At 42.4% G+C, this 27,387-nt stretch overlaps 1 protein-coding gene across 2 annotated transcripts in view; it reads left to right on the top strand.

Moving 5' to 3' along the window:
- The window catches only part of arhgef7a (Rho guanine nucleotide exchange factor (GEF) 7a), a 201,777-nt gene that overhangs the window by 100,798 nt on the left and 73,592 nt on the right, over positions 1 to 27,387 (top strand). Inside the window, exons 24-26 of one of the 2 annotated variants that reach the window (XM_055871609.1) lie at positions 2,752 to 2,825; positions 12,369 to 12,399; positions 20,908 to 20,976. The gene's annotated coding sequence lies outside the window, so the exon portion shown is untranslated. The remainder of the gene's footprint in view (positions 1 to 2,751; positions 2,826 to 12,368; positions 12,400 to 20,907; positions 20,977 to 27,387) is intronic. The other variant, XM_055871610.1, reaches the window with a different exon arrangement.

The following is a 27,387-nucleotide window of genomic DNA, read 5'->3' as shown; positions in this document are numbered from 1 at the left end:
GGAGATATGCTAATGACATGCAGAGCAGTTGGAATGCAGTTCTGTGTGCTGTCTGGCTGTGCATTGGGCCAACCTACTGATTTATTGTCTGTCTGGCTGTGCATTGGGCCAACCTACTGATTATTGTCTGTCTGGCTGTGCATTGGGCCAACCTACTGATTTATTGTCTGTCTGGCTGTGCATTGGGCCAACCTACTGATTATTGTCTGTCTGGCTGTGCATTGGGCCAACCTACTGATTATTGTCTGTCTGGCTGTGCATTGGGCCAACCTACTGATTATTGTCTGTCTGGCTGTGCATTGGGCCAACCTACTGATTATTGTCTGTCTGGCTGTGCATTGGGCCAACCTTCTGATTATTGTCTGTCTGGCTGTGCATTGGGCCAAACTTCTGATTATTGTCTGTCTGGCTGTGCATTGGGCCAACCTACTGATTATTGTCTGTCTGGCTGTGCATTGGGCCAACCTACTGATTATTGTCTGTCTGGCTGTGCATTGGGCCAACCTACTGATTATTGTCTGTCTGGCTGTGCATTGGGCCAACCTACTGATTATTGTCTGTCTGGCTGTGCATTGGGCCAACCTACTGATTATTGTCTGTCTGGCTGTGCATCGGGCCAACCTACTGATTATTGTCTGTCTGGCTGTGCATTATTGGGAAAGAGCTCGCAAGTTAAGCATTTCACTGTACTGTTTTACACCTGCTGTATCCTGTGCATGTGACAATACAACTTGAAACTTGATACACATGGTCTGAATACCTAACCAGTTCGGGACCTCAAACTTCAATGTGTGACCAAGTTTTACTCCAAATCAGCTGTCACTTTGTCTACAGATGTTCATGAATAGAAAGGAAGCATTCCCTGAAAGTGCTGCTTCATGGTGACAGACAGACAGATGCAGGCAGGTAGACAGGAAGATCGACAGAATGGTAAACTGTTTCTCCGACATCACCATTACACAGGATAGGGAAAATTGGAAAAGTATTAATGCAAAGTGCCTTGCCTTTTATGGAGTGTGTCATTTTGCTATGTGTTAGTGTTATTGTCCTGGAGGGTGTGTGGTGTGTAGCGTGCTGTGATTGCAGGTCTGGTCTGCATTGTGGGGAGAGAGCTGGCAGGCGGGCAGCAGGATGAGATAGTAGTACTAAACCTTCCACTCCCAATCTGGCTGGATGTTCCTCTCTATCATTCTGCCGTTTCCATCCACTTCCGCTATAATAAAGTTTGCTGACCCCCAGTCTCACAGCCTTAACTAGGCAATGGGAAATGTCCAGCTACTGCAGATCTCTTAGCCTGGTGTGTTCCTCCCCTCACCATCACTCTCCCTCCCCCTGTATGTCTCTCTCTGGTCCCTCTCCCCCTCTCAGAGTCTCTGTCGTGTGGTGGTAATAGAATAATAATTATTAATTGAGTAATTGTGTAGAACACATTAGTTTGCATAGAATTTCCCTTCTCTCATTTTCAACGCTTGATTATCGGGCTATCGAATTGGCTCTACCCCCTCCCTCCACCCACCCTCCATCTATTCTCCTTCACCCTGATACACACACACACACACACACACACACACACACACACACACACACACACACACACACACACACACACACACACACACACACACACACACACACACACACACACACACACACACACACACACACACACACACACACACACACACACACACACACATCTATGATTATGTCCATCCTGACAGTGCCAAGGGAAAAACAGCATGCATTAGAAATGTCTTGAGAAGAGAGAGATGAAACCAAGTGTGCGTGTACGTTTTTGAGTCTGTTCGAAATGCTGCCGCTGTTCTTGACCTGACCGAAGATTTTAAGTTAGTTTTTTTTTAAGTTAAATTAATTTAGATTATACAGTACATGTAATGTTCTCTTTCCTTACATACCTTATTCATTGAATGAACACCTTTGTGAAGCATGAGATACTATTTCCTGCTAATGGGGGCACATTGTACAGATCCATCCAGTCTATGGGAAAAATGTATGAATTAGAATGTCTACTAAGCACCTTTATAATAAAGATATAGACACAATAGAAGGTGATTAATTAGCCTCAATAGATATAATTTAATTAATTTAGTCTGCACCGGGTTCCACTGGGTTTCAGGGAAAGTTTGTTGAACAGAACAAACTTCCCCACTGTTGTTTTATCCAGAGGACGAGGCCTAGAAACCGCAATGCATTTAGGGAGCCAACACGTCCACGTGGCTTCTGCATGACTAAGATAGAAAGAGGGAAAGAATGGGAAAACATCAATTGTTTCTGATTGTCAGAGGGCTCAGGCGGGAGTTGGGCAAACCTCACAGTATAGAGAAGGCTGAGTTATTTAATTAAAATGTTCCTACCAGGATCACTGTTTATCTGGAAGACGGAGAGGAGGGAGAGGGAGAAGGGATGGAGAGTGCCTGGGAGGGTTGGAGAAGGTTGGGGTGGTGGTGGTGACGGGGGGGTAAGAGGTTGTTATTCACAAAAGGTAGCATCTCAGACATCCACGCGTTGGTCAGCACCACAAGTAATGGATCACACACGGATGAGTCTGAAGCTGGCATGCACAGTGAATTTCAAGGAAATGTTAACACACACTCATGCACGCACACAGTCCATAATTGGCTGACTGACTGGGAGAACGATGATGAGGCACACGCAGGAGAAAAGAAAGCACATCTGCATCACAGTTAATTCAATCATCACGTTCTAATACCTCTTTTTTCTCTCTTACAGCATGTGGTCTCCTCTCCAGCTCCCATCAACCCCCAGGAGAAGATGAAGGGAGCTTTGAGTCTCTCAGGCGGAAGGTAAGGAAGAGAGAGATTAAGGAGGAGAGACATGGAGAGGAGAGGATTATGTCATATCAGAAGTGTTCCCTTGATGTACCTTCATTCAGGAACAGTTGGTGTTCACTTTTATTATGTCCCCCTCTCCAAAATGGAGATCAAAATATTAATCCGGAATCATTACAGATGTGTGAGACTCATAGGCTGCGCGTGGTTATCACTGATACATGTGTCAAGATGTGCTATTTCAAGGGTGTCCCTTTCTGCAGTGCCTCCCATAGTTTTACTGATCTCCATATCAAAGGTTCCTGTGTTTAATAATCATAATATGTGTGTGTGTACATGCTTGTGTGCCTGCCTGCCTCTGTGCGTGCTGTGTGTGTGTCCACACATCTACCTTGTCTCTGTGTGTGGGTAACCATTCGATTACATCCACTGCTATCACTAACAGGATTAGCTGAATGGAAGGCAGAAGTCTATCATTGCTTATTGATCCACTCCGATCCCCATCAGAGGACAGATATTCTCTGGGGAACACACACTCACACACACACTGGGGATTGTCAGCTCCCAGCTCAGGTTTTACATTGTAGGAGATCTCTGAAGTGTCAAATGAGACACCTATCTCTCCCTATCAGGATCGAGTCAAATAAGTCAAAGATGCTCCTGGCCCACCTCCCATCCTTCTTGGAAATACAATTAACTCCCTCTACATGTCAAACGGTCCTGGATCAATAACTAATCCATTGACCAGTACGTCAATAATGCTGAGCAACAGTTGAGGGTGACTCTCTCTGTCTCTCGTACACCTTTCAAATCAAGACGTTTTTAGCCAACGTCAGCAACCCGTCAACATTTTGCTAACTTTTCTTAATATCTGAAAGATATTTCCGGCAACAAAGCCTGTACTTTTATTTCCTGCAACCGACCTAGTCATGATAGCGGTAATGTATTTAGAAGTCCCGCCAACCCCCCAATATAAACGTCATCTTACCGTCTTTGGCACAAATTAATTCATGAACATTCTATTGTTGTTGTCTGACATCAAACTTATCCTTGTCATTATGACAAGTACAAACCTGGTATGAACACCAAAAGTACAGTCTGCGTGACATCGAAGCAGCCTTGTCCAAATGGCAATGTTACCTGCTCCATTTCTTTCACCAAAAAAAACAACTGTTTAAAAATGTCTTTTGAATGTCAATCTAGCAAGCCAGGCAACTAAAAGCCACTTTCTCTAGACAATGTTTTGGTTGGTTGCTAACGTTAGCTTGTTAGCTATCTAGCTGCAATAGCCAGCTCATATAATTAACAGAACATATCTGACTACGTTTTGGGTTTCACTGTAGCCATTATTTTATTCACCGTAACAGGAAAATTAACACAGTACAATGTAATTATTTACAAATTATTTACAAGTAGGGGGGTAAGTTGAGCCACCCTTGTTTCTTGGACACTACAGTATACACAAAATGTATAATTTATTCAAATGCTTAGGAAGAGGTCATCATTTAATTGAGTCTGTCAAGGAAGAAACCACATGGTAAGCAAGTTAAGTCCCCAAAAATTATTTTCAACAAGTTCAAATTAATTTATTGACCAAATTAATTTAATGTGTTAGAGGTTTCATGATGCTTGTATCTAAACCAAAGTAGATAATTTTAAGATTGTTTTATACATCAGTTGGGGTCTCTAGAAGCTTCAATATGAGGTCCTACACCTAACATAAAAGTGCATCATTGTAGCTGTTTTGGGCTAATATAGTCAAAATGTTTGCTTTGGGGTAATTTGAGCCAATGGCCACGGGTTAAACTATTGGTTGAGCCAATGGCTAGTTGAGCAAATTTAAGTTTTTTCTTCCCAGGTGTAATTCAAGGCATTTTCACTGGGATATGAGGTAACAACAGGGCCTGGGCTATGTTAAGTGTTTAAAAAAAAATACAAATAGTTTGTTAGTTGTGAAGCTTGTGTTAAAAGATGATTAAAATGATTAAAATACAAAAAAGTGATTGTGTTGAATTGTGTTTGGGGAATAAAGATGGACATGGTTTTATAAAGGTAGTGGAAATATTTCATTCAGTACAGAAATATGTAGGGGGCTTAACGTACCCCATACCCAGGGTAAGTTGTGCCGGGAGGCACAAGCTATATTTTTCAAAAATGTAATGTTTACATGAATTCTGACTATTTCCAGGTATACACAACATCCTGAAATATATGTAGATAGTTTTGTTAGAAAAAATACAATATTTCCCTTGACGGAGTGATGCTGAATGTAAAACATTGTTCAACTTACCCCACTCCCCCCTATGCCAAGCTGCTAACATACTGTTGTGAATGTGATGAAATGAAAGCAGGGCATTTCTGTCAGATTTAGCTTGCTCTCACGTCAGGTTACCATGACAACGGCCGCAACAACGGGGTCAAAGTTGAATGTCTCTTGCTCAGTTGCAGCAAGCAATGGCAATATAAAAGGTGAATGCCGACAAGAATGTGGAAAATTGTCTGTTTGAAATGGGACCATATAAACATTGCCCAATGCTTTTTTCAGGCAACATACTGCTAATCTTATGTGAATTAGGTATCTCGCTCCAACCTCTTAACACAGTGAACAAAGCAACGGTTACCAGGGAGAGGGGGAGAAGAGGGGTAGAGTGGGGAGATTGGGAGAAGCACAATGAAGCCATTGGTTAAACCAATTGAGACAGACTCAAAATTAAGACAGAATTCACACAACAATCAATATTCTACACTTACACATCTCCATATTTTATATATTGTCTATACAGTGTAGGACTTTTAGCAACCTAAAAGCCCAACCTTGGTAAGAGGTAGGACAGTGATGGGCCTATTAGTTGGAAAGATCAAGCTCGCTTACACATAATTTGAGTTCATTTGTTGACTGCTGCCATCTTCCTTTCTTCAGCAATGACGTCCTACTATAATTCCCTCCTGTCAGCTGAGTCCTATCTGTGTGAGCTTTGTACTGTACGAACAATGGGAACATCAAGAGGGCAGAGATAGATAGAAAGAAAAAGAGGAGGTGCGGGGTGATGGAGAGAGAGAGAGAGATACAGTGAGTGTTCTAGAAAGAGAGGATAATAATCTGTGCATTAGCTGACAGCAGCTCACGCTCCGTGACTCAGGTGTCAGAGGGGTGAAAGAGGGGGCCGATGCAAATGAGAGAAATTAATAACACAGTTGGCTGTTGAGAAAGAGACACATACTGTACGAGGCGAAGCCTCAACGTGTTCTTCTGGATGCAGCCGTGACAAGACCAGAAGAATTAGTCCAATTAAAATGTGTAATTGCTTCGCTAATTCCCCCTGTTAATTTCTCTCTGGGTGCACAGAGGGGTGATAGCATAATAGGCAGAGCATTTTTAACCCCTCGCCTCTCCCTCCTGTCTTCTTTCCCTCTCCTCTGCTCTCTCTCGCTTTCGCTTTCTCTCTTTGAATAGCTCCTCTCTGCCCCCCATGCCCATCTGTACCCCCAACCGAATTCTCTATGGAGTCTCCTTTTGTCTTGTCCTTCTCTCAGAGTAGGTTGTTATCAGACTGCTTCATTTAACCCTTTCCTGCAGTCAATGACCAAAAGCACCCTCTTTGGCCTCATGGGTGGAATGTTATTCATATTCTTCACAAACATTTAAAAACAACGAAAATCCTGTGTTTCTATTTCAAACAGTTTTGTTATATTTTAGTCTTCTGTGATGTATATAAAGTGTAATTTTGGGATGCTAACTCAAAATGTAATACATTTCAACTCTATATCTGACATGGTACAGGTGTCTTCTTTTTTAAAGCCCATAACCATGTGTGTGAGGTGGATACTTTTGTTTCAAAGTAGATTTTTTTAAGACTACCAAGAAACACTTTGTGTGACCCTGATTTAGCCCACTGCAGGAAAAGGGAAAGCTGCAGAGAAAGAGACATACAGTTAGTGAACCAGTAGTGTAGCCTAGTAATGTTTTTGACATTTTGGTGGGATTTCAATAGATATATTTATTAGAGTATGAATAATTGAAAAATAATGTACTTGACTCCGTCTGAAAGGCAGAATATGCTTTCAACCAACTTTCAGGAAAAACAACCAAAACATGACATTCCAACACAGTGATTTGAGAGACAAACAAGACAAGTAGGTTTCCATTGTTGGGGAGTAAAAAAACTTTCTCATGTGAAAATGTCACATTCACATATGGAATTGCATTTTCACATGTTGACAACTATCACATGTGAAGATCACATTTGCAGTTTCACATGCAGTACCAGTCAAAAGATTGTACACACCTAATCATTCAAGGGTTTTTCTTTCTTTATTTTTTTACTATTTTCGACATTGTAGAATAATAGTGAAGACATCAAAACTATAAAATAGCACATATGGAATCATGTAGTAACCAAAAAAGTGTCAAACAAATCAAAATATATTTTAGATTCTTCAAAGTAGCCACCCTTTGCCTTGATGACAGCTTTGCACACTCTTGGAATTCTCTCAACCAGCTTCATGAGGAATGCTTTTCCAACAGTCTTGAAGGAGTTCCCACATATGCTGAGCACTTGTTGGCTGCTTTTCCCTTCACTTTGCAGTCCAACTCATCCCAAACCCTCTCAATTGGGTTGAGGTCAGGTGATTGTGGAGGCCAGGTCATCTGATGCAGCACTCCTCCCCTCTCCTTGGTCAAATAGCCCTTACACAACCTGGAGGTGTGTTTTGGGTCATTGTCCTGTTGAAAAACAAATGATAGTCCCACTAAGCACAAATCAGATGGGATGGCATATCGCGGCAGAATGTTGTGGTAGCCATGCTGGTTAAGTGTGCCTTGAATTCTAAATAAATTGCTGACAGTGTCACCAGCAAAGCACCTCCACACCATAACACCTCCTCCCCCATGCTTCACGGTGGCAACCACACATTCAGAGATCATCCATTCACCTAGTCTGCGTCTCACAAAGACAATCCAGTTGGAACCAAAAATTTCAAATTTGGACTCATCAGACCAAAGGACAGATTTCCAATGGTCTAAAGTCTGTTGCTTGTATTTCTTAGCCCAAGCAAGTCTCTTCTTCTTGGTGTCCTTTAGTAGTGGTTTCTTTGCAGCAATTCGACCATGAAGGCCTGATTCACAGTCTCCTCTAAACAGTTGATGTTGAGATAAATTGAACTCTGTGAAGCATTTATTTGGGCTGCAATCTGAGGTGCAGTTATTTTAATGAACTTATCCTCTGCAGCAGAGGTACCTCTGGGTCTTCATTTCCTGTGGCGGTCCTCATGAGAGGCAGTTTCACCATAGCGCTTGATGGTTTTTGTGACTGCACTTGAAGAAATGTTCAAAGTTCTTGAAATGTTCCGCAGTGACTGAGCTTCATGTCTTAAAGTAATGATGGACTGTCATTTCTCTTTGCTTATTTGAGCTGTTCTTGCCTATTTTACCAAATAGAGCTATCTTCTGTATACCACCCCTACCTTGTCACAACACAACTGAAAGGAAAGACATTCCACAAATTAACAAGGCACACCTGTTAATTGAAATGCCTTCCAGGTGACTACCTCATGAAGCTGGTTGAGAGAATGCCAAGTGTGTGCAAAGCTGTCATCAAGGCAAAGGGTGGCTTCTTTGAAGAATCTGAAATATAAAATACATTTAGATTTTTTAACACTTTTTTGGTTACTACGTGATTCCATGTGTTATTTCATAGTTTTGATGTCTTCACTATTATTCTACGATGTAGAAAATAGTAAAAAATAAAGAAAGGTGTGAGTAGGTGTGTCCAAACTTTTGACTGGTACTGTAAAATAAACTAACTTTCACATGTGGCATTGCAAGCTTACATGTGGTGTAGAAATAATGTTATTCTCCTCACATGTGAACAGGTGGTGTTAGCATGTTGCAGTAGCAATGTTTCCACATAGGAAATAACTCATTCTGTAATGCCATTCTGTCAAAAAGTAACTTAGCCTGAGTATAATAATTAAAGTGCATTATAAATAATAATGTAATAATAATGTGCAGAGTGTTACTGCTGCAGATGCACTTCTCTCTTCTTCATATGTTGGTCATTGACCGTTGGAAGATGCCCAGTGAAAAGAACAGAGAAGCTAGCACTCTGTGTCTCCTTATTTATTTTGTTTAACATGTTACAATTAGCGCTGTCGGAGCTAATCAGTTAACTCAAGTTAACTTTCAATTTTTTTTGCATTGCCTGAAAGTGAAATACATAATCTATACACCTAAAAACAACATGATATCAAAAGTTGACTTTGAGGTAAAAGAAAGCGTTCATACATTTACCTGATTTTGCTAACCGTTACCTTGGACAAACTCAAGATGCCAATATTCTTCTAATGCTTTTTGTATAAAAAATCATAAATTACAGCTCAATTTGAGCAAATTATGAAGTTGCGATTAGTTGTGATTTATCATAACAAATCCTGCCATAAACTCGATTACATTTTTTAAATAATTTGACAGCCCTAGTTGACATTAAAATGTGAAAATACACATGTGAAAGTGTAGTGGACATGAGCTGATTATGGTTGCTTATGGTCACGTGATCAGGTAGCCCCGACTGCGACTTTAAAATAAGTGTTGGTCCTCTTGGTCTAAAGGTCAAGCCATTGGCCTTTCTTGTGGGGGAACCCGGGTCCCCCAAGAGGACTAATTTTAAAGTCCCAGTCGGGGCTACCTGATCACCTGATCAGAAAAGTGTAGTGGACATGAGTCAATTATGATTGCTTATGGTCACGTGATCAGGTAGCCCTGACTGCGACTTTAAAATTAGTGTTGGTCCTCTAGGGGGGACCCGGGTTCTAATTCTGCTAGTTACAAAACATGTGAAATGTTGAGAAACCACATCTGAGTCATGTGAAAAATTCACGTGATACTTAACATGTGTCCGATAACCATTTGTTATGTGAATGTTTTTAATGTCAGTATTATTTTTTATATTTTCAATTTTTCACGTGATTTGTACACACGTGTGTTAACAGGTGTCCAAAAACCACGTGTTTTTTCATGTGTTCTTTTCACTACATTTTTTCATGTGTTTTTGTTGTACGGGTGTGCTGTCTGTCTGCCTGTCTGGTACCACGCTGTAAAACATAAACTACAGCACAGTATCTCAACAGGTGCTATCTTTTCATAAGACCAACCAAATGGCCAACATCACTTGAAATCTGTCAGTTATCTCTGCCAATCCAAGAACCCTGTCACGTCTACTCCCACTCCTCCCCTCCGGCGTTTGACGTCGCCGGTTTACTAGTGCGTCGGCACTCTCATCGCTTTTCTCCCCCCCCCAGTGAACACTTTGGATCAGAGCCTGAACTCATGGAGGTAGGGGTCACATGCCTCCCCGCGGCGGAGCGACGCAGATAGAGACAGCTGGGGCTCTATCTCTATTGTGGTCAAAGAGGGCTCCAGCTCTAGCGGTATCCGACACGTCCCAACTCGGGATCCACGAGAGCAGATGGATGGTCACATGATCTTCCACCTCCTGGTGCAGGTGTGAGCATCCCCTCTTCATCACTTTCTGCCAAACCCTTTTTGGTGTTGATCACACTAGTTGACTGTCCCTCATGTACTTTCTACAGCATTAGTGGATTACGGTGCCGCGGGGAACTTTATTGAACAGACCCTTGCCTCCTCTCTTAACATCACCTCATACCCGCTCTCCTCTCCTTTCCCGGTTCAAGCTGTCGATAATCGGCCATTAGGTTCCGGGACCATCAAACACATCATCAAACTACTCACCCTCACCGTGGAGTCCATCCATCAGGAGAACATCCCCTTATTCATCACCTTGGCCTCCCTTGGTTTCAATGCCACAGCCCCACCATCTCATGGTCGAGGATGAAAATCACAGAATGGGCTTCCCGAATGCCGGAGGACCTGCTTCCCCGTCCCCTGTGGTTCCACGTCGGTTGAGAGTCCTGTGGTTGCCCTTCAGCCCAACATCCCGGGGGTATACCAGGACCTGCGGGAGGTATTTTCCAAAACCCGCGCCGCCCGTCTCCCTCCTCATTGCCCCTGGGACTGTGCCATCGACCAGCTTGCAGGCAATGCGCTCCCGCGCAGACACATCTACCCTCTGTCGGTGGCTGAAACCCAGGCCATGGAGGAGTACATGCATGAAGCGCTCCAACAAGGTTTCATCCGCATGTCCACTTCTCCTGCATCTGAAGGCTTCTTCGTCATGGACAAGAACGATGGAGGGTTATGCCCATGTATTATTTACAGAGGACTCAATGAAATCACCACCAAGTACCGTTACCTTCTCCCGTTGGTGCCGGCAGCCATCGAACAGCTCCTCCGGGCCCTGTTTTTTACCAAGTTGGACCTGCGGAGTGTATTCAATCTCATCCGCTTCCGGTAGGGAGATGAATGGAAGACAGCTTTTAGCACGATGTCTGGTCACTACGAGTACTTGGTGATGCCATTTGGCTTAGCCAATGCTCCGTCAGTGTTCAGGGGATTCGTCATCGAGGTATTCGGGGACATGCTCGGACGCCAGGTGGTAGTGTATATCGATGACATCCTGGTCTACTCGGCTACCTTGGAGGATCACATCGCTCATGTCCGAGTAGTCCTGGAACGCCTCCTGGCTAACCAACTGTTTGCCAATGCTGAGAAGTGCCAGTTTCATCAGGAGGCTGTCTCCTTCCTTGGCTACCATATCAGCCCTTCAAGGAGTGAAGATGGTGCACCTGCGCTTCATCATTAAGCACACCTGGACTCCATTATCTCCCCTTTATCTGGCACTCCCTTAGTTTCCTTCCCCAGGCTGTATTGTTTCTGTTGTTCATGTCTATATGCTGCTCCTACGCTGTATTGTTCCATGTTATTTAAAAAAAATATTAAACTTACCACCTGCTCCTGCTTCTCGACTCCCAGTGTCTACGTTACAAACCCTCTATGTGATTGATCCCTAAGCTTTTACAGTAGGAATCGGCAGGTCGTGTAGTACTTGAGTTCAAAGTGAAAACACTACACAAGAATTAGGGTGGCATAGGGTTGCCCACGGCCTGAAGATTCCTGCTTGAAATCAATTCAAACTAGAGAACAGTGCAATATATGGGATTATAATGATTGTTCCATCAATCAAATCTCAGGAAGTAGCTACCCACATGAGCAAGAGAGGATGAGGGAAATAAAACAAATGGTCTCTTATATGTCCATCGATTTTCTTGTGAAAAAGCATGACAGTAGTTTGCTTATCATGTGAAATATAATGGTACATTTTAGACAAAACATTTTTGACAAACCAGCCATTAAATTGACAGCCGCTATTTTGTTAGCTAGCTGACCTCTGCCATTCGTCCTAGCTTTACTATCAACTGGCTAGCTTTATCAGGCAGCAAGACCATTGCCCATCCCAATTTCACTGCAAATAGATAAACTAGTTCAAAGTAAAATGGTGACAACTTGATCAAGCTTATGAATATGTAAAACTGTTTACAAAATGATGGCACATTAAAGGTAGTTGTTGTTTTGAGCAACTGGAACCAGCACTGAAATGTGAGCATTGAGGTTAATTTCTTCCCCCTCTTTGCTCTATTCCTCAGGTTGAAGCACACCCCCAACACCCAGACAGATGTAAAGAAGTTGGGAACCTCCCAGCCATCATCTTGTTCTTGGAGATAGAAATAGATCCACACATGTCATTCTCTATCATGCAGAGTTCTCTATCATGCTCATTCAATAATAGACGTGGGTGATTTCTGTCCCAGGGTACTGAACTGTGTGCAATTTATTTGTTCAATTTAGACCACAATTACTTGAATGAGGTGTTAGTGAAGTGCTGGAACAAAAACCTGTTCACTCCTGTGTAAAGAACCTATGGCTGGTATGACTTTAATTGACTCAATACAGATACCATTTTCTTTAGTTAATCTATGGAGGTTTGTCATATGATGAGCCTGATGGAGATGGATACAAACATACTCCATGGTAGAACATTTCCCTGCATTCAGCTTGAGGCCTGCTAACAGCAGGAACATGGAGCACTCCATGTCAGTGTCAGTAAGTTATGCATACATATAAAAAATAATAGTAATTATATATATATACTGTTGAAGTCGGCAGTTTACATACACCTTAGCCAAATACATTTAAAAATATGTATTTGTGTATTTCACAAATACATTTCACAAATACATTTGTGAAAAACTAAGTTTTTCACAATTCCTGACATTTAATCCTAGTAAAATGTCCCTGTTTTAGGTCAGTTAGGATCAACACTTTATTTTAAGAATGTGAAATGTCAGAATAATAGTGCTGAGAATGAGTTATTTCAGCTTTTATTTCTTTCATCACATTCCCTGTGGGTCAGAAGTTTACATACACTCAATTAGTATTTGGTAGCATTGCCTTTAAATTGTTTAACTTGGGTCAATCGTTTCAGGTAGCCTTCCATTTTAGCCCATTCCTCCTAACAGAGCTGGTGTAACGGAGTCAGGTTTGTAGGCCTCCTTGCTCGCACACGCTTTTTCAGTTCTGCCCACAACTTTTCTACAGGTTTGAGGTCAGGACTTTGTAATGGCCACTCCAATACCTTGACTTTGTTGTCTTGAAGCTATTTTGCCACAACTTTGGAAGTATGCTTTGGGTCATTGTCCATTTGGAAGACCCATTAGCGACCAAGCTTTAATTTCCTGACTGACGTCTTGAGATGTTGCTTCAATATATCCATATAATTGTCCTTTCTCATGAAGCCATCTATTTTGTGAAGTGCACCAGTCCCTCCTGCAGCAAAGCACCCCACAACATGATGCTGCCACCCCCGTGCTTCATGGTTGGGATGGTGTTCTTCGGCTTGCAAGCCTCCCCCTTTTTCCTCCAAACATAACAATGGTCATTATGGCCAAACAGTTCTATTTTTGTTTCATCAAACCATACGACATTCTCCAAAAAGTAGTTTGGCTTTTTTATGGCAGTTTTGGAGCAGTGGCTTCTTCCTTGCTGAGCGGTCTTTCAGGTTATGTCGATATAGGACTCGTTTTACTGTGGATATAGCAGAATATGTGACGTCACTTCCTGTTGAATCTGCAGACGTGTTGCTGTGCGTTTTGTTGCTGTGCGATTTGCTGCGAACTTTACTTTACTTTGCTAGCTGACAACTTTACGTTTTTTGTTTTGTTTCTGTTTTTAATTACCGTTTATATTTTTAGTTTTTCCATCGCAACTTTTTTCCCTCATTCAACCTTTTCACTCCGGACGCTTTATCTGGACATGGTTCGTCAACACCTTCAACAGCCGAAGCTAAGTAGTAACATTAACATGATGTCTTCTAATTGCAGTCGCTGTACTCATAATATACAGGAGAACGATCGCCTTACGGCGAAAATAGCTGTGCTGCAAGCCCAGCTTCAGACGCAATCGTTAGGCAAGGGTATTTTCAGTGTAGGAAAGGAAGAAACAGCGTCTGTGCCACCAGTAAGTACAGATAGTAACGTTAGTATAAATCCCCCCGCACAGTCCCCGCAGCCGGACAACTTTCTCATGGCTTCTGGAGGGAAATGCTGTTGGAATGCTCAACCGGTGTCGCTCATTCAGCCGACAGAAACTTTCAACCGGTTTTCCCCATTATGTAGCGAGTCGGAGTCTGAGTCTGAGTCTTCTCTTGTCTCTACTCCTCCCGTTACGGGGTCTGAGACACGCGAAGGCTCCCACCGTTAGCTCTGACAAATTGAAAACCCTAGTCATTGGCGACTCCATTACCCGCAGTATTAGACTTAAAACGAATCACCCAGCGATCATACACTGTTTACCAGGGGGCAGGGCTACCGACGTTAAGGCTAGTCTTAAGATGGTGCTGGCTAAAGCTAAATCTGGCGAGTGTAGAGAGTATAGAGATATTGTTATCCACGTCGGCACCAACGATGTTAGGATGAAACAGTCAGAGGTCACCAAGTGCAACATAGCTTCAGCGTGTAAATCAGCTAGAAAGATGTGTCGGCATCGAGTAATTGTCTCTGGCCCCCTCCCAGTTAGGGGGAGTGACGAGCTCTACAGCAGAGTCTCAGCACTCAATCGCTGGTTGAAAACTGTTTTCTGCCCCTCCCAAAAGATAGAATTTGTAGATAATTGGCCCTCTTTCTGGGACTCACCCACAAACAGGACCAAGCCTGACCTGCTAAGGAGTGACGGACTCCATCCTACCTGGAGGGGTGCTCTCATCTTATCTACCAACATAGATAGGGCTCTAACTCCTTTAGCCCCACAATGAAATAGGGTGCAGGCCAGGCAGCAGGCTGTTAGCCAACCTGCCAGCTTAGTGGAGTCTGCCAATAGCACAGTCAGTGTAGTCAGCTCAGCCATACCCATTGAGACTGTGTCTGTGCCTCGACCTAGGTTGGGCAAAACTAAACATGGCGGTGTTCGCCTTAGCAATCTTATTAGGATAAAGACCTCCTCCATTCCTGCCATTATTGAAAGAGATCGTGATACCTCATATCTCAAAATAGGGTTACTTAATGTTAGATCCCTCACTTCAAAGGCAGTCATAGTCAATGAACTAATCACTGATCATAATCTTGATGTGATTGGCCTGACTGAAACATGGCTTAAGCCTGATGAATTTACTGTGTTAAATGAGGCCTCACCTCCTGGTTACACTAGTGACCATATCCCCCGTGCATCCCGCAAAGGCGGAGGTGTTGCTAACATCTACAATAGCAAATTTCAATTTACAAAAAAAAAAATGGCGTTTTCGTCTTTTGAGCTTCTAGTCATGAAATCTATGCAGCCTACTCAATCACTTTTTATAGCTACTGTTTACAGGCCTCCTGGGCCATATACAGCGTTCCTCTCTGAGTTTCCTGAATTCCTATCAGACCTTGTAGTCATAGCAGATCATATTCTAATTTTTGGTGATTTTAATATTCACATGGAGAAGTCCACAGACCCACTCCAAAAGTCTTTCGGAGCCATCATCGACTCAGTGGGTTTTGTCCAACATGTCTCTGGACCTACTCACTGCCACAGTCATACTCTGGACCTAGTTTTGTCCCATGGAATAAATGTTGTAGATCTTAATGTTTTTCCACATAATCCTGGACTATCGGACCACCATTTTATTACGTTTGCAATCGCAACAAATAATCTGCTCAGACCCCAACCAAGGAGCATCAAAAGTCGTGCTATAAATTCTCAGACAACACAAAAATTCCTTGATGCCCTTCCAGACTCCTTCTGCCTACCCAAGGACGTCAGAGGACAAAAATCAGTTAACCACTTAACTGAGGAACTCAATTTAACCTTGCGCAATACCCTAGATGCAGTTGCACCCCTAAAAACGAAAAACATTTGTCATAAGAAACTAGCTCCCTGGTATACAGAAAATACCCGAGCTTTGAAGCAAGCTTCCAGGAAATTGGAACGGAAATGGCGCCACACAAAACTGGAAGTCTTCCGACTAGCTTGGAAAAACAGTACCGTGCAGTACCGAAGAGCCCTCACTGCTGCTCGATCATCCTACTTTTCCAACTTAATCGAGGAAAATAAGAACAATCCAAAATTTCTTTTTGATACTGTTGCAAAGCTAACTAAAAAGCAACATTCCCCAAGAGAGGATGGCTTTCACTTCAGCAGTAATAAATTCATGAACTTCTTTGAGGAAAAGATCATGACCATTAGAAAGCAAATTACGGACTCCTCTTTGAATCTACGTATTCCTCCAGGGCTTAGCTGTCCTGGATCTGCATAGCTCTGCGAGGGCCTGGGATCGGGAGAGACACTTAAGTGTTTTAGTACTATATCTCTTGACACAATGATGAAAATAATCATGGCCTCTAAACCTTCAAGCTGCATACTGGATCCTATTCCTACTAAACTGCTGAAGGAGCTGCTTCCTGTGCTTGGCCCTCCTATGTTGAACATAATAAACAGCTCTCTATCCACCGGATGTGTACCAAACTCACTAAAAGTGGCAGTGATAAAGCCTCTCTTGAAAAAGCCAAACCTTGACCCGGAAAATATAAAAAACTATCGGCCTATATCGAATCTTCCATTCCTCTCAAAAATTTTAGAAAAAGCTGTTGCGCAGCAACTCACTGCCTTTCTGAAGACAAACAATGTATACGAAATGCTTCAGTCTGGTTTTAGACCCCATCATAGCACTGAGACTGCACTTGTGAAGGTGGTAAATGACCTTTTAATGGCGTCAGACCGAGGCTCTGCATCTGTCCTCGTGCTACTAGACCTTAGTGCTGCCTTTGACACCATCGATCACCACATTCTTTTGGAGAGACTGGAAACCCAAATTGGTCTACACGGACAAGTTCTGGCCTGGTTTAGATCTTACCTGTCGGAAAGATATCAGTTTTTCTCTGTGAATGGTCTGTCCTCTGACAAATCAACTGTACATTTCGGTGTTCCTCAAGGTTCCGTTTTAGGACCACTATTGTTTTCACTATATATTTTACCTCTTGGGGATGTTATTCGAAAACATAATGTTAACTTTCACTGCTATGCGGATGACACACAGCTGTACATTTCAATGAAACATGGTGAAGCCCCAAAATTGCCCTCGCTAGAAGCCTGTGTTTCAGACATAAGGAAGTGGATGGCTGAAAACTTTCTACTTTTAAACTCGGACAAAACAGAGATGCTTGTTCTAGGTCCCAAGAAACAAAGAGATCTTCTGTTAAATCTGACAATTCATCTTGATGGTTGTAAAGTCGTCTCAAATAAAACTGTGAAGGACCTCGGTGTTACTCTTGACCCTGATCTCTCTTTTGACGAACATATCAAGACTGTTTCAAGGACAGCTTTTTTCCATCTACGTAACATTGCAAAAATCAGAAATTTTCTGTCCAAAAATGATGCAGAAAAATTAATCCATGCATTTGTTACTTCTAGGTTAGACTACTGCAATGCTCTACTTTCCGGCTACCCGGATAAAGCACTAAATAAACTTCAGTTAGTGCTAAATACGGCTGCTAGAATCCTGACTAGAACCAAGAAATTTGATCATATTACTCCAGTGCTAGCTTCCCTACACTGGCTTCCCGTTAAGGCAAGGGCTGATTTCAAGGTTTTACTGTTAACCTTTAAAGCGTTACATGGGCTTGCTCCTACCTATCTTTCCGAGTTGGTCCTGCCGTACATACCTACACGTACGCTACGGTCACAAGACGCAGGCCTCCTAATTGTCCCTAAGCAAACAGCTGGAGGCAGGGCTTTCTCCTATAGATCTCCATTTTTATGGAACAGTCTGCCTACCCATGTGAGAGACGCAGACTCAGTCTCAACCTTTAAGTCTTTACTGAAGACTTATCTCTTCAGTAGGTCATATGATTGAGTGTAGTCTGGCCCAGGAGTGTGAAGGTGAACGGAAAGGCTCTGGAGCAACGAACCGCCCTTGCTGTCTCTCCAGGGCCGGTTCCCCTCTCTCCACTGGGATTCTCTGCCTCTAACCCTGTTACTGGGGCTGAGTCACTGGCTTGCTGGTGCTCTTTCATGCCGTCCCTAGGAGGGGTGCGTCACTTGAGTGGGTTGAGTTACTGACGTGAACTTCCTGTCTGGGTTGGCGCCCCCCCTTGGTTGTGCTGTGGTGGAGACCTTTGTGGGCTATACTCGGCCTTGTCTCAGGATTGTAAGTTGGTGGTTGAGGATATCCCTCTAGTGGTGTGGGGGCTGTGCTTTGGCAGAGTGGGTGGGGTTATATCCTTCCTGTTTGGCCCTGTCCGGGGGTTTCTTCGGATGGGGCCACAGTGTCTCCTGACCGCTCCTGTCTCAGCCTCCAGTATTTATGCTGCAGTAGTTTATGTGTCGGGGGGCTAGGGTCAGTTTGTTATACCTGGAATACCTCTCCTGTCTTATCCAGTGTCCTGTGTGAATTTAAGTATGCTCTCTCTAATTCTCTCGTTCTCTCTTTCTCTCTGAGAACCTGAGCCCTAGGACCATACGTCAGGACTACCGGGCATGCTGACACCTTGCTGTCCCCAGTCCGCCCGGCCTTGCTGCTATTCCAGTTTCAACTGTTTCTGCCTGCGGTTACGAAACCCCTACCTGTCCCAGACCTGCTGTTTTCAACTCTTAATGATCGGCTATGAAAAGCCAACTGAGATTTATTCCTGATTATTATTTGACCATGCTTGTCATTTATGAACATTTTGAAAATCTTGGCTCTCTCTAATTTTCTCCTTCTCTCTTTCTCTCGGAGGACCTGAGCCCTAGGACCATACGTCGGGACTACCGGCCGTGGTGACTCCTTGCTGCCCCCAGTCCGCCTGGCCTTGCTGCTATTCCAGTTTCAACTCTTCTGCCTGCGGTTATGGAACCCCTACCTGTCCCAGACCTGCTGTTTTCAACTCTTAATGATCGGCTATGAAAAGCCAACTGAGATTTATTCCTGATTATTATTTGACCATGCTTGTCATTTATGAACATTTTGAAAATCTTGGCTCTCTCTAATTTTCTCCTTCTCTCTTTCTTTCTCTCGGAGGACCTGGGCCCTAGGACCATGCGTCGGGACTGCCGCCCGTGGTGACTCCTTGCTGTCCCCAGTCCGCCTGGCCTTGCTGCTATTCCAGTTTCAGCTGTTCTGCCTGCGGTTATGGAACCGCCACCTGTCCCAGACCTGTTGTTTTTCAACTCTTAATGATCAGCTATGAAAAGCCAACTGAAAATTATTCATGATTATTATTTGACCATGCTTGTCACTTATGAACATTTTTGAACATCTTGGCATAGTTCTGTTATAATCTCCACCCGGCACAGCCAGAAGAGGACTGGCCACCCCTCATAGCCTGGTTCCTCTCTAGGTTTCTTCCTAGGTTTTGGCCTTTCTAGGGAGTTTTTCCTAGCCACCGTGCTTCTACACCTGCATTCTAGCTGTTTGGGGTTTTAGGCTGGGTTTCTGTACAGCACTTCGAGATATTATCTGATGTACGAAGGGCTATATAAAATAAAATTGATTGATTGATTGATTGATAGATACTTTTGTGCCTGTTTCCTCCAGCATCTTCACAAGGTCCTTTGCTGTTGTTCTGGGATTGATTTGCACTTTTCGCACCAAAGTACGTTCATCTCTAGGAGACAGAACGCGTCTCCTTCCTGAGCGGTATGACGGCTACGTGGTCCCATGGTGTTTGTACTTGCGTACTATTGTTTGTACAGATGAACGTGGTACCTTCAGGCGTTTGTAAATTGCTCCCAAGGATGAACCAGACTTGTGGATGTCTACAATTCTTTTTCTGAGGTCTTGGCTAATTTATTTTGATTTTCTCATGATGTCAAGCAAAGAGGCACTGGGTTTGAAGGTAGGCCTTGAAATACATCCACAGGTACACCTCCAATTGACTCAAATTATGTCAATTAGCCTATCAGAATCTTCTAAAGCCATGACATAATTTTCTGAAATTTTCCAAGCTGTTTAAAGGCACAGTCAACTTAGGGTATGTAAACTTCTGACCCACTGGAATTGTGATACAGTAAATTATAAGTGAAATAATATGTCTGTAAACAATTGTTGGAAAGATTACTTGGCTCATGCACAAAGTAGATGTCCTAACCGACTTGCCAAAACTCTAGTTTGTTAACAAGAAATTTGTGGAGTGGTTGAAAAACGAGTTTTAATGACTCCAACCTAAGTGTATGTAAACTTCCAACTTCACCTGTATATATATATGTACACAGCTAATACTCCACTCATATGCACCATAAACATGTCTACTCATGGAGTAACTCCCTTTAAGAGAGACTGATTAGAGGGTTTTACCAGAGGCCCTTGGCCAATGGGAGGTCAGGTGTGAGGGCTTAGGGGTTAGAGGGAGAGACAGCAAAGTTACAGACATGAAGATACAACTTGTAACACAAAGTAAGGCATTCATTTGTCTGATTGGAAGGCACCCTTATAGTCAACAATGTAAATGTTACTCTCTTCCTCTCTCTCTCTCTCGTTCAGTACACTCTTAGAAAGAAAGGTGCTATCTAGAACTTAAAAGGGTTCTTCAGCTGTCCCCATAGGATGACCCTTTTGGTTCCAGGTAGAAACCTTTTGGGTTTTGGGTTCCACTTGGAACCAAAAAGGGTACTACCTGGAACCATAAAGGGTTCTCCTATGAGGACAACCGAATAACCCTATCCATCTCTTTCCAGGTGCTAAAGACAGAATATTCAAAGGACCTCGAGAGCCTTCAGACCAACTACTCTCCAGAGCACAGACAAGTAACCTCCACTGGTTGTAATATACTTTATTCATTATATGTAACCCTTCACTATGGCTGTCTGTCTGTGTGATGACATATAGCATTATATCCAGGGCCACTGGTTGGATTTTTTTTTAACCTTTATTTAACTAGGCAAGTCAGTTAAAACTTCTTATGGATGCAGGGGCAGTATTGAGTAGCTTGGATGAAAAGGTGCCCAGAGGTGCCCAGAGTAAACTGCCTGCTCCTCAGTCCCAGTTGCTAATATATGCATATTATTAGTCTATTTGGATAGAAAACACTCTGAAGTTTCTAAAACTGTGTGAATGATGTATGTGAGTATAACAGAACTCATATGGCAGGCAAAAACCTGAGAAAAAAATCCAACCAGGAAGTGGGAAATCTGAGGTTTGTAGATTTTCAACTCATCGCCTATCGAATACACAGTGGGATATGGGTCATTTTACACTTCCCACGGCTTCCACTAGATGTCAACATTCTTTAGAACCTTGTCTGATGCTTCTACTGTGAAGTGGGACCGAAGGAGAGGGGAATGAGTAAGGTCTACCATGACCTGAACATGCGCTGACCATGCGCATTCATGTGAGAGCGAGCTCTGTTCTATCGCATTTCTGAAGACAAAGGAATTCTCCGGTTGGAACATTATTGAAGATTTATGTTAAAGACATCCTAAAGATTGATTCAATACATCGTTTGACATGTTTCTACTGACTGTTACAGAACTTTTGGACATTTCGTTTGCTTTTAGTGAATGTGCTTCATGACTTTGGATTTGTTTACCAAACGCGCTAACAAAAGTAGCTATTTGGACATAAATGATGGACATTACCGAACAAATCAAACATTTATTGTGGAACTGGGATTCCTGGGAGTGCATTCTGATGAAGATCATCAAAGGTAAGTGAATATTTATAATGTTATTTTTTACTTCTGTTGACTGCACAATATGGCGGGTAGCTGTATGGCTTGATTGGGCTCTGAGCGCCGACCTCAGATTATTGCATGGTTTTCTTTTCCGTAAAAGCTTTTTTGAGATCTGACACAACGGTTGCATTAAGGAGAAGTGGATCTAAAATTCCATGTGTAACACTTGATCTTTGATCAACGTTTATTATGAGTATTTCTGGAAATTGATGTGGCTCTCTGCAAAATCACTGGATGTTTTTGGAACTACTGAACATAACACGCCAATGTATACTGAGATTTTTTTATATAAATATGAACTTTACCGAACAAAACATACATGTATTGTGTAAAATGAAGTCCTATGAGTGTCATCTGATGAAGATCATCAAAGGTTAGAGATACATTTTTTCTCTATTTCTGCTTTTTGTGACTCCTGTCTTTGGCTGTAAAAATGGCTGTGTTTTCTGTGATTTGGCGGTGACCTAACATAATCGTTTGTGGTGCTTTCGCTGTAAAGCCTTTTTGAAATCGGACACTGTGGTAGGATTAACAACAAGATTACCTTTAAAACGGTATAAGAAACTTGTATGTTTGAGGAATTTTAATTATGAGATTTCTGTTGTTTGAAATTGGCACCCTGTGGCAAACCTTTTTGCCACAGTTCGCATTGATGGGCCATCCTGGATGAACTGCACTACCTGAGCCACTTGTGTGGGTTGTAGACTCCGTCTCATGTTACCACTAGAGTGAGAGCACCGCCAGCATTCAAAAGTGACCAAAACATCAGCCAGGAAGCATAGGAAGTGGTCTGTGGTCACCACCTGCAGAATCACTCCTGTTTTGGGGGGTGTCTTGCTAATTGCCTATAATTTCCACCTTTTGTCTATTCCATTTGCACAACAGCATGTGCAATTTATTGTCAATCAGTGTTGCTTCCTAAGTGGACAGTTTGATTTCACAGAAGTGTGATTGACTTGGTGTTACATTGTGTTGTTTAAGTGTTCCCTTTATTTTTTTGAGCAGTGTATATATATAAATTGGCAAACATTTCTGAACCTGTTTTTGCTTTGTCATCACGGGGTATTGTGTGTAGATTGCTGACTTTAAAAAAATATACATTTAGAATAAGGCTGTAACGTAATAAAATGTAGAAAAAGTAAAGGTCTCTGAATACGTTCTGAAGGGACTGTAAATGTGCACATTAGCCAAATGATACCCAACCAGCCTAACTGTCTATTTGCAGTGAAATTATGAGGGGCATTTTTCTTGCCAACTTATTCAGTCACCAATGAATCAATAAACATGCAGTGGAATGAAGTAGTTTGACAAGTGTTGAAAAGTCAGTAACTAGTCTTTAAAATATGGCAAGCAAATATATAGAAACCTAGCTAACATTAGCTACACTGCAGTGATGATGGAGTAGGGAGTAGGCTAGCTAGCTTTCCCCCAGCAGTTTCAATTTAGCTAGTTATGTAGCTAGCTAATGGCATTCATAATCAAATTTATCAATCACTAGGTTAACTGGCAAATATATTTGTTTTCCCCTTCCATCTAACGCTGCCTGATAAAGCTAGCCAGTTGATAGTAAAGCTAGGATGAATGTCAAAGGTCAGCTAGCTAACGAAATAGCAGCTGTCAAGTTAATAGTTGGTCTGGAGTTCGTCTGAAATGTACCACTATATTTCACATGATAAGCAAACTACTGTCATGCCTTTTTACAAAACAAATCTATGAACGCACATAAAAGAGATGTTACTTTCAAGTAGATTGTTTTGATTTTATTTACCTCGTCCTCTCTTGCTAATGTGGGTAACTACTTCCTGAGATGTGATTGATGGAACAATCCAGTCAATCGTTAGTCGGCTGTGGTTTTGACAGAGGAAACTGATTGGTCAGGAGTTAAAGGTCCTGCCCCCAGCGCGCAAAACATAATGTACGCGCAAATCTCTGTCTACAAACCTACAAAAGTTTAAAAAATCTCTTACTAACGTAACAACAGTGATAGAACTCCGAGTGCACGCTGATTCAAAATCTGCAAGTGTATTTTTGATTAACAGCAGAATATTCATACTTGTAAAGATTCTGAAAATAAATTAAACTAATTGAATATATTCAAATGTCAAGTTACAAGTTTGCGATTGTTGTTAAATCTTTCACAAATCATGATACAAGCTCCCGAAATTAAATTACACTTTTGCAAATCGTACTTGCAACCACGAACCTCAATGTACGACAACAAAATGTAAAATACAAACTCCTATAATTCTGTCATCATCATAATCCCATAGAATTACACCTCGTCTTTTTCTCATCCGTCAATCCATTGTTGAGTTGTGATTTGACCTGGGTAGTAGGTAGAGTTGATCCTAGAATGAATGGAAGAACTCACACTCACACACACACACGGGCACATTTAGCTTGTTTTGTGTTATTTCTTACAATATTTGCAACAAGCATTTCCCTGCACCTGCTTTAACATCTGCTAATTTTTTGTATGCGACAAATAAACTTTTAATAAACTTTGATTTGACGAGGCTTGCAGGCACAGACATGCACACACAGACATGCACACGCAGACACACACACACACACGCACGCACGCACGCACACACACACACACACACACACACACACACACAATCTGTCAGTGTGTCTAGGTAGGCAGTCCATTGAATTCCTATCCGTCATGGTTAGTTACACGCCTGTCAGCTGCTCTCCCACTGCCCAGCAGTCTATCCCTGACCCCTGACCTGGAAGCATTATATCTAAATCACATTACATGCCTTGTTTGCTTTAACTTACCTTCTGAAGCCAGCAGAGTGAGACATCTGTCTGTCTGGCCCTGTTAGGGTTAACCCCCGACACGGCAACCAAAATTGCTTCTTTAGCTGATCTCATTTGTGTGTGTGTGTGTGTGTGTGTGTGTGTGTGTGTGTGTGTGTGTGTGTGTGTGTGTGTGTGTGTGTGTGTGTGTGTGTGTGTGTGTGTGTGTGTGTGTGTGTGTGTGTGTGTGTGTGTGGCTTGTGTGTGTGGCTTGTGTGTGTGGCTGTGTGTGTGTGTGCGCGTGTGTGTGTGTGTGTGTGTGTGTGTGTGTGTGTGTGTGTGTGTGTGTGTGTGTGTGTGTGTGTGTGTGTGTGTGTGTGGATGTGGGTGCGGGTGTGTGCGGGTGGGTGTAGGTGTAGGTGAATGGATTTGTTTGAGTGCTGAGGAGGTGATTAAAAACCTAATCTAAAGACAATATCATGCAGAATACGACAACAAAAAGAAGCTGGGATTCATTATATTCAGTACTAATGAATGTGAGAGAGAAGCCTTCTGTTTGTTCATGTTTAGCCATTAAGTCTGGTGCCACGGCTTGTTGCCTTTGTCAGCTGCAGATGTTCCCCACTGAAGAAGTGTCCTGCCTAGCAAATAACACCCTCATTAGCACAGCAGTGAGAGGTGTGTGTTCTTATGTGTGTGTCCTTGTGACAAGCGTCTCCATTCATACACTGAACATGTAATGCCAATACCCAAAAGAAAATGTAAATCTATAGCTTGTTTGAGGAAAGGGAGAAGAGGCATAAATGGAGGGAGAGAGGGAGAGCGGGAGGTAGAGAGAGGGAAAGGCAGATTGAGAGGGAGATGGAGAATGAGGGAAGAAGAGAGAATGGGAGAGGTGGAGGATACAGATAGAGAAGGAGGGATGAATGGAGATTGGCATTTTGTTCCCATCTTACATTAAGATCACTGAAGTTCCACTCAAAGCCCATATCCATCCAGTATTTTTTTTCCACAGTGTGGTGTGTGTGTCTAATACCAGTGTTGGAGTGTTGCCTGGAGAAGTGGATATACTCTAATTTTGCCAAAAACTTCCCAAACGGCCTGCCCGGCGATGGAAAGATGCCCTGTGTGAAAAATTAAATGAGAAACAGTGATATACACTCTGAGTGATTTAAAATTATAAATCCCATATTGGTCTTTCACAGCCAGGCCAACCCAAGCTGTACTGTGCTAGTAGGCTAATAGTAGGCCTACTATTGAAAAAGATAAATTAGGCTGTCAACTGAGTCAGAAATTAGCAGAAATTAGCATGTTTCAGATTTTTTTAATAGAAAAACATCAAATTGGGTGTTCTAAGTTCATAACAATGTTTAAACCACATCAGGAGACCACTTTTGACGTCTGGGAAAAATCTAAGAATTTTAGATTTTTTTGTGTAGTTACCCTTTAATTTAAGTGTGCAGGCACCTAGCACTGTTGTTTGGTTATCAGTGTTTCTGTAGCATGAGATGGAGTTTGCAAGACAAATGGCCACGGGATTGATGTAAATTATGATATTATCATTCTGCCAGGTAGACATTTAATATTTAATTGAGGTTCTTGGGAAAGCCTTTCCATCTACCAGAGATGGTTAGGCCTATCATTAGCATCGCTATATTTTTCCTGTTCATTAATTGTTTGAAACCTGGATGTTTTACTTCATATGAGGCATGTCTCGCCTTGCTTCATAGTAGCCTATAGCCAAAATCCCACCATAGAAACTTGGAGGCTATTATTTTATAAAGACTTCCTTGTATGTGTTCTCCTGTTCTATTGGTTTTCTTTTAACTTTCTTTCATTGTCTAGCAGCCAAAGCATTATCCTAGTCATATCAGCAACTCATTATAGTTCTTGCATCTTTAGATCTCCCCTCTTTCTACATTTCTAACATATATTTCTATCTCTGTCCATGAAACTGCTCGCATGTGCGGTGCATGTTTTAAAATGGTGTTTGCTTTTTCCCACAAATTCCATTTTGGAACATTCGTGCGTAGGTCTACCGCCGTGTGCACATTGCTGCGCCTGAAAATGTAAAGAAATAGCTCAACAACATTTTAAGCTGAACATTCTGATCTGTTCCATCAACGTTATTAATTGATACAGTGTATACTCACTTCAAATTTGTGGGGAATAAGAAGTGAGTATACACTCCACTACACCACTGTGTGTGTGTGTGTGTGTGTGTGTGTGTGTGTGTGTGTGTGTGTGTGTGTGTGTGTGTGTGTGTGTGTGTGTGTGTGTGTGTGTGTGTGTGTGTGTGTGTGTGTGTGTGTGTGTGTGTGTGTGTGTGTGTGTGTGTGCGTGCATGTCTGTGTGCATGTCTGTGTGAGTACCTTTGTATGATACATGAGATGAAATACCAAGCCAACTGCGTTTTCTACTGGTGCCCTTTATTGGTGTTCCTGGATTAATGCAATAGAGTTCTGGTCTCCGTTAACTGCCACACAGAGAAACACTCTTGTATCCTTGCCAGCCCTGTTATTTACCATTGGTTTGGATTCCTTAATTCACCATGGAGGTATTCGGCCAGAGAATAGCTACCTATCTAGCTGTTTCTCTGGCCATGAAACATCCCTGAGCATGTAGAAGGACACGTGTGACATGTATCAGATGGCCACCGGTGGAGAGATAAAATACTGCAATTAGAGGAGGAAGAGAAGGAAGTTGAAGATGAGGAAGAGGAACATGCGAAAGAGTGGAG

This window comes from Salvelinus fontinalis, chromosome 19 (genome assembly GCF_029448725.1).
Source record: "Salvelinus fontinalis isolate EN_2023a chromosome 19, ASM2944872v1, whole genome shotgun sequence".
NCBI classification, from domain to species: domain Eukaryota; kingdom Metazoa; phylum Chordata; class Actinopteri; order Salmoniformes; family Salmonidae; genus Salvelinus; species Salvelinus fontinalis.
This window is presented reverse-complemented; position numbering and strand designations above follow the sequence as displayed.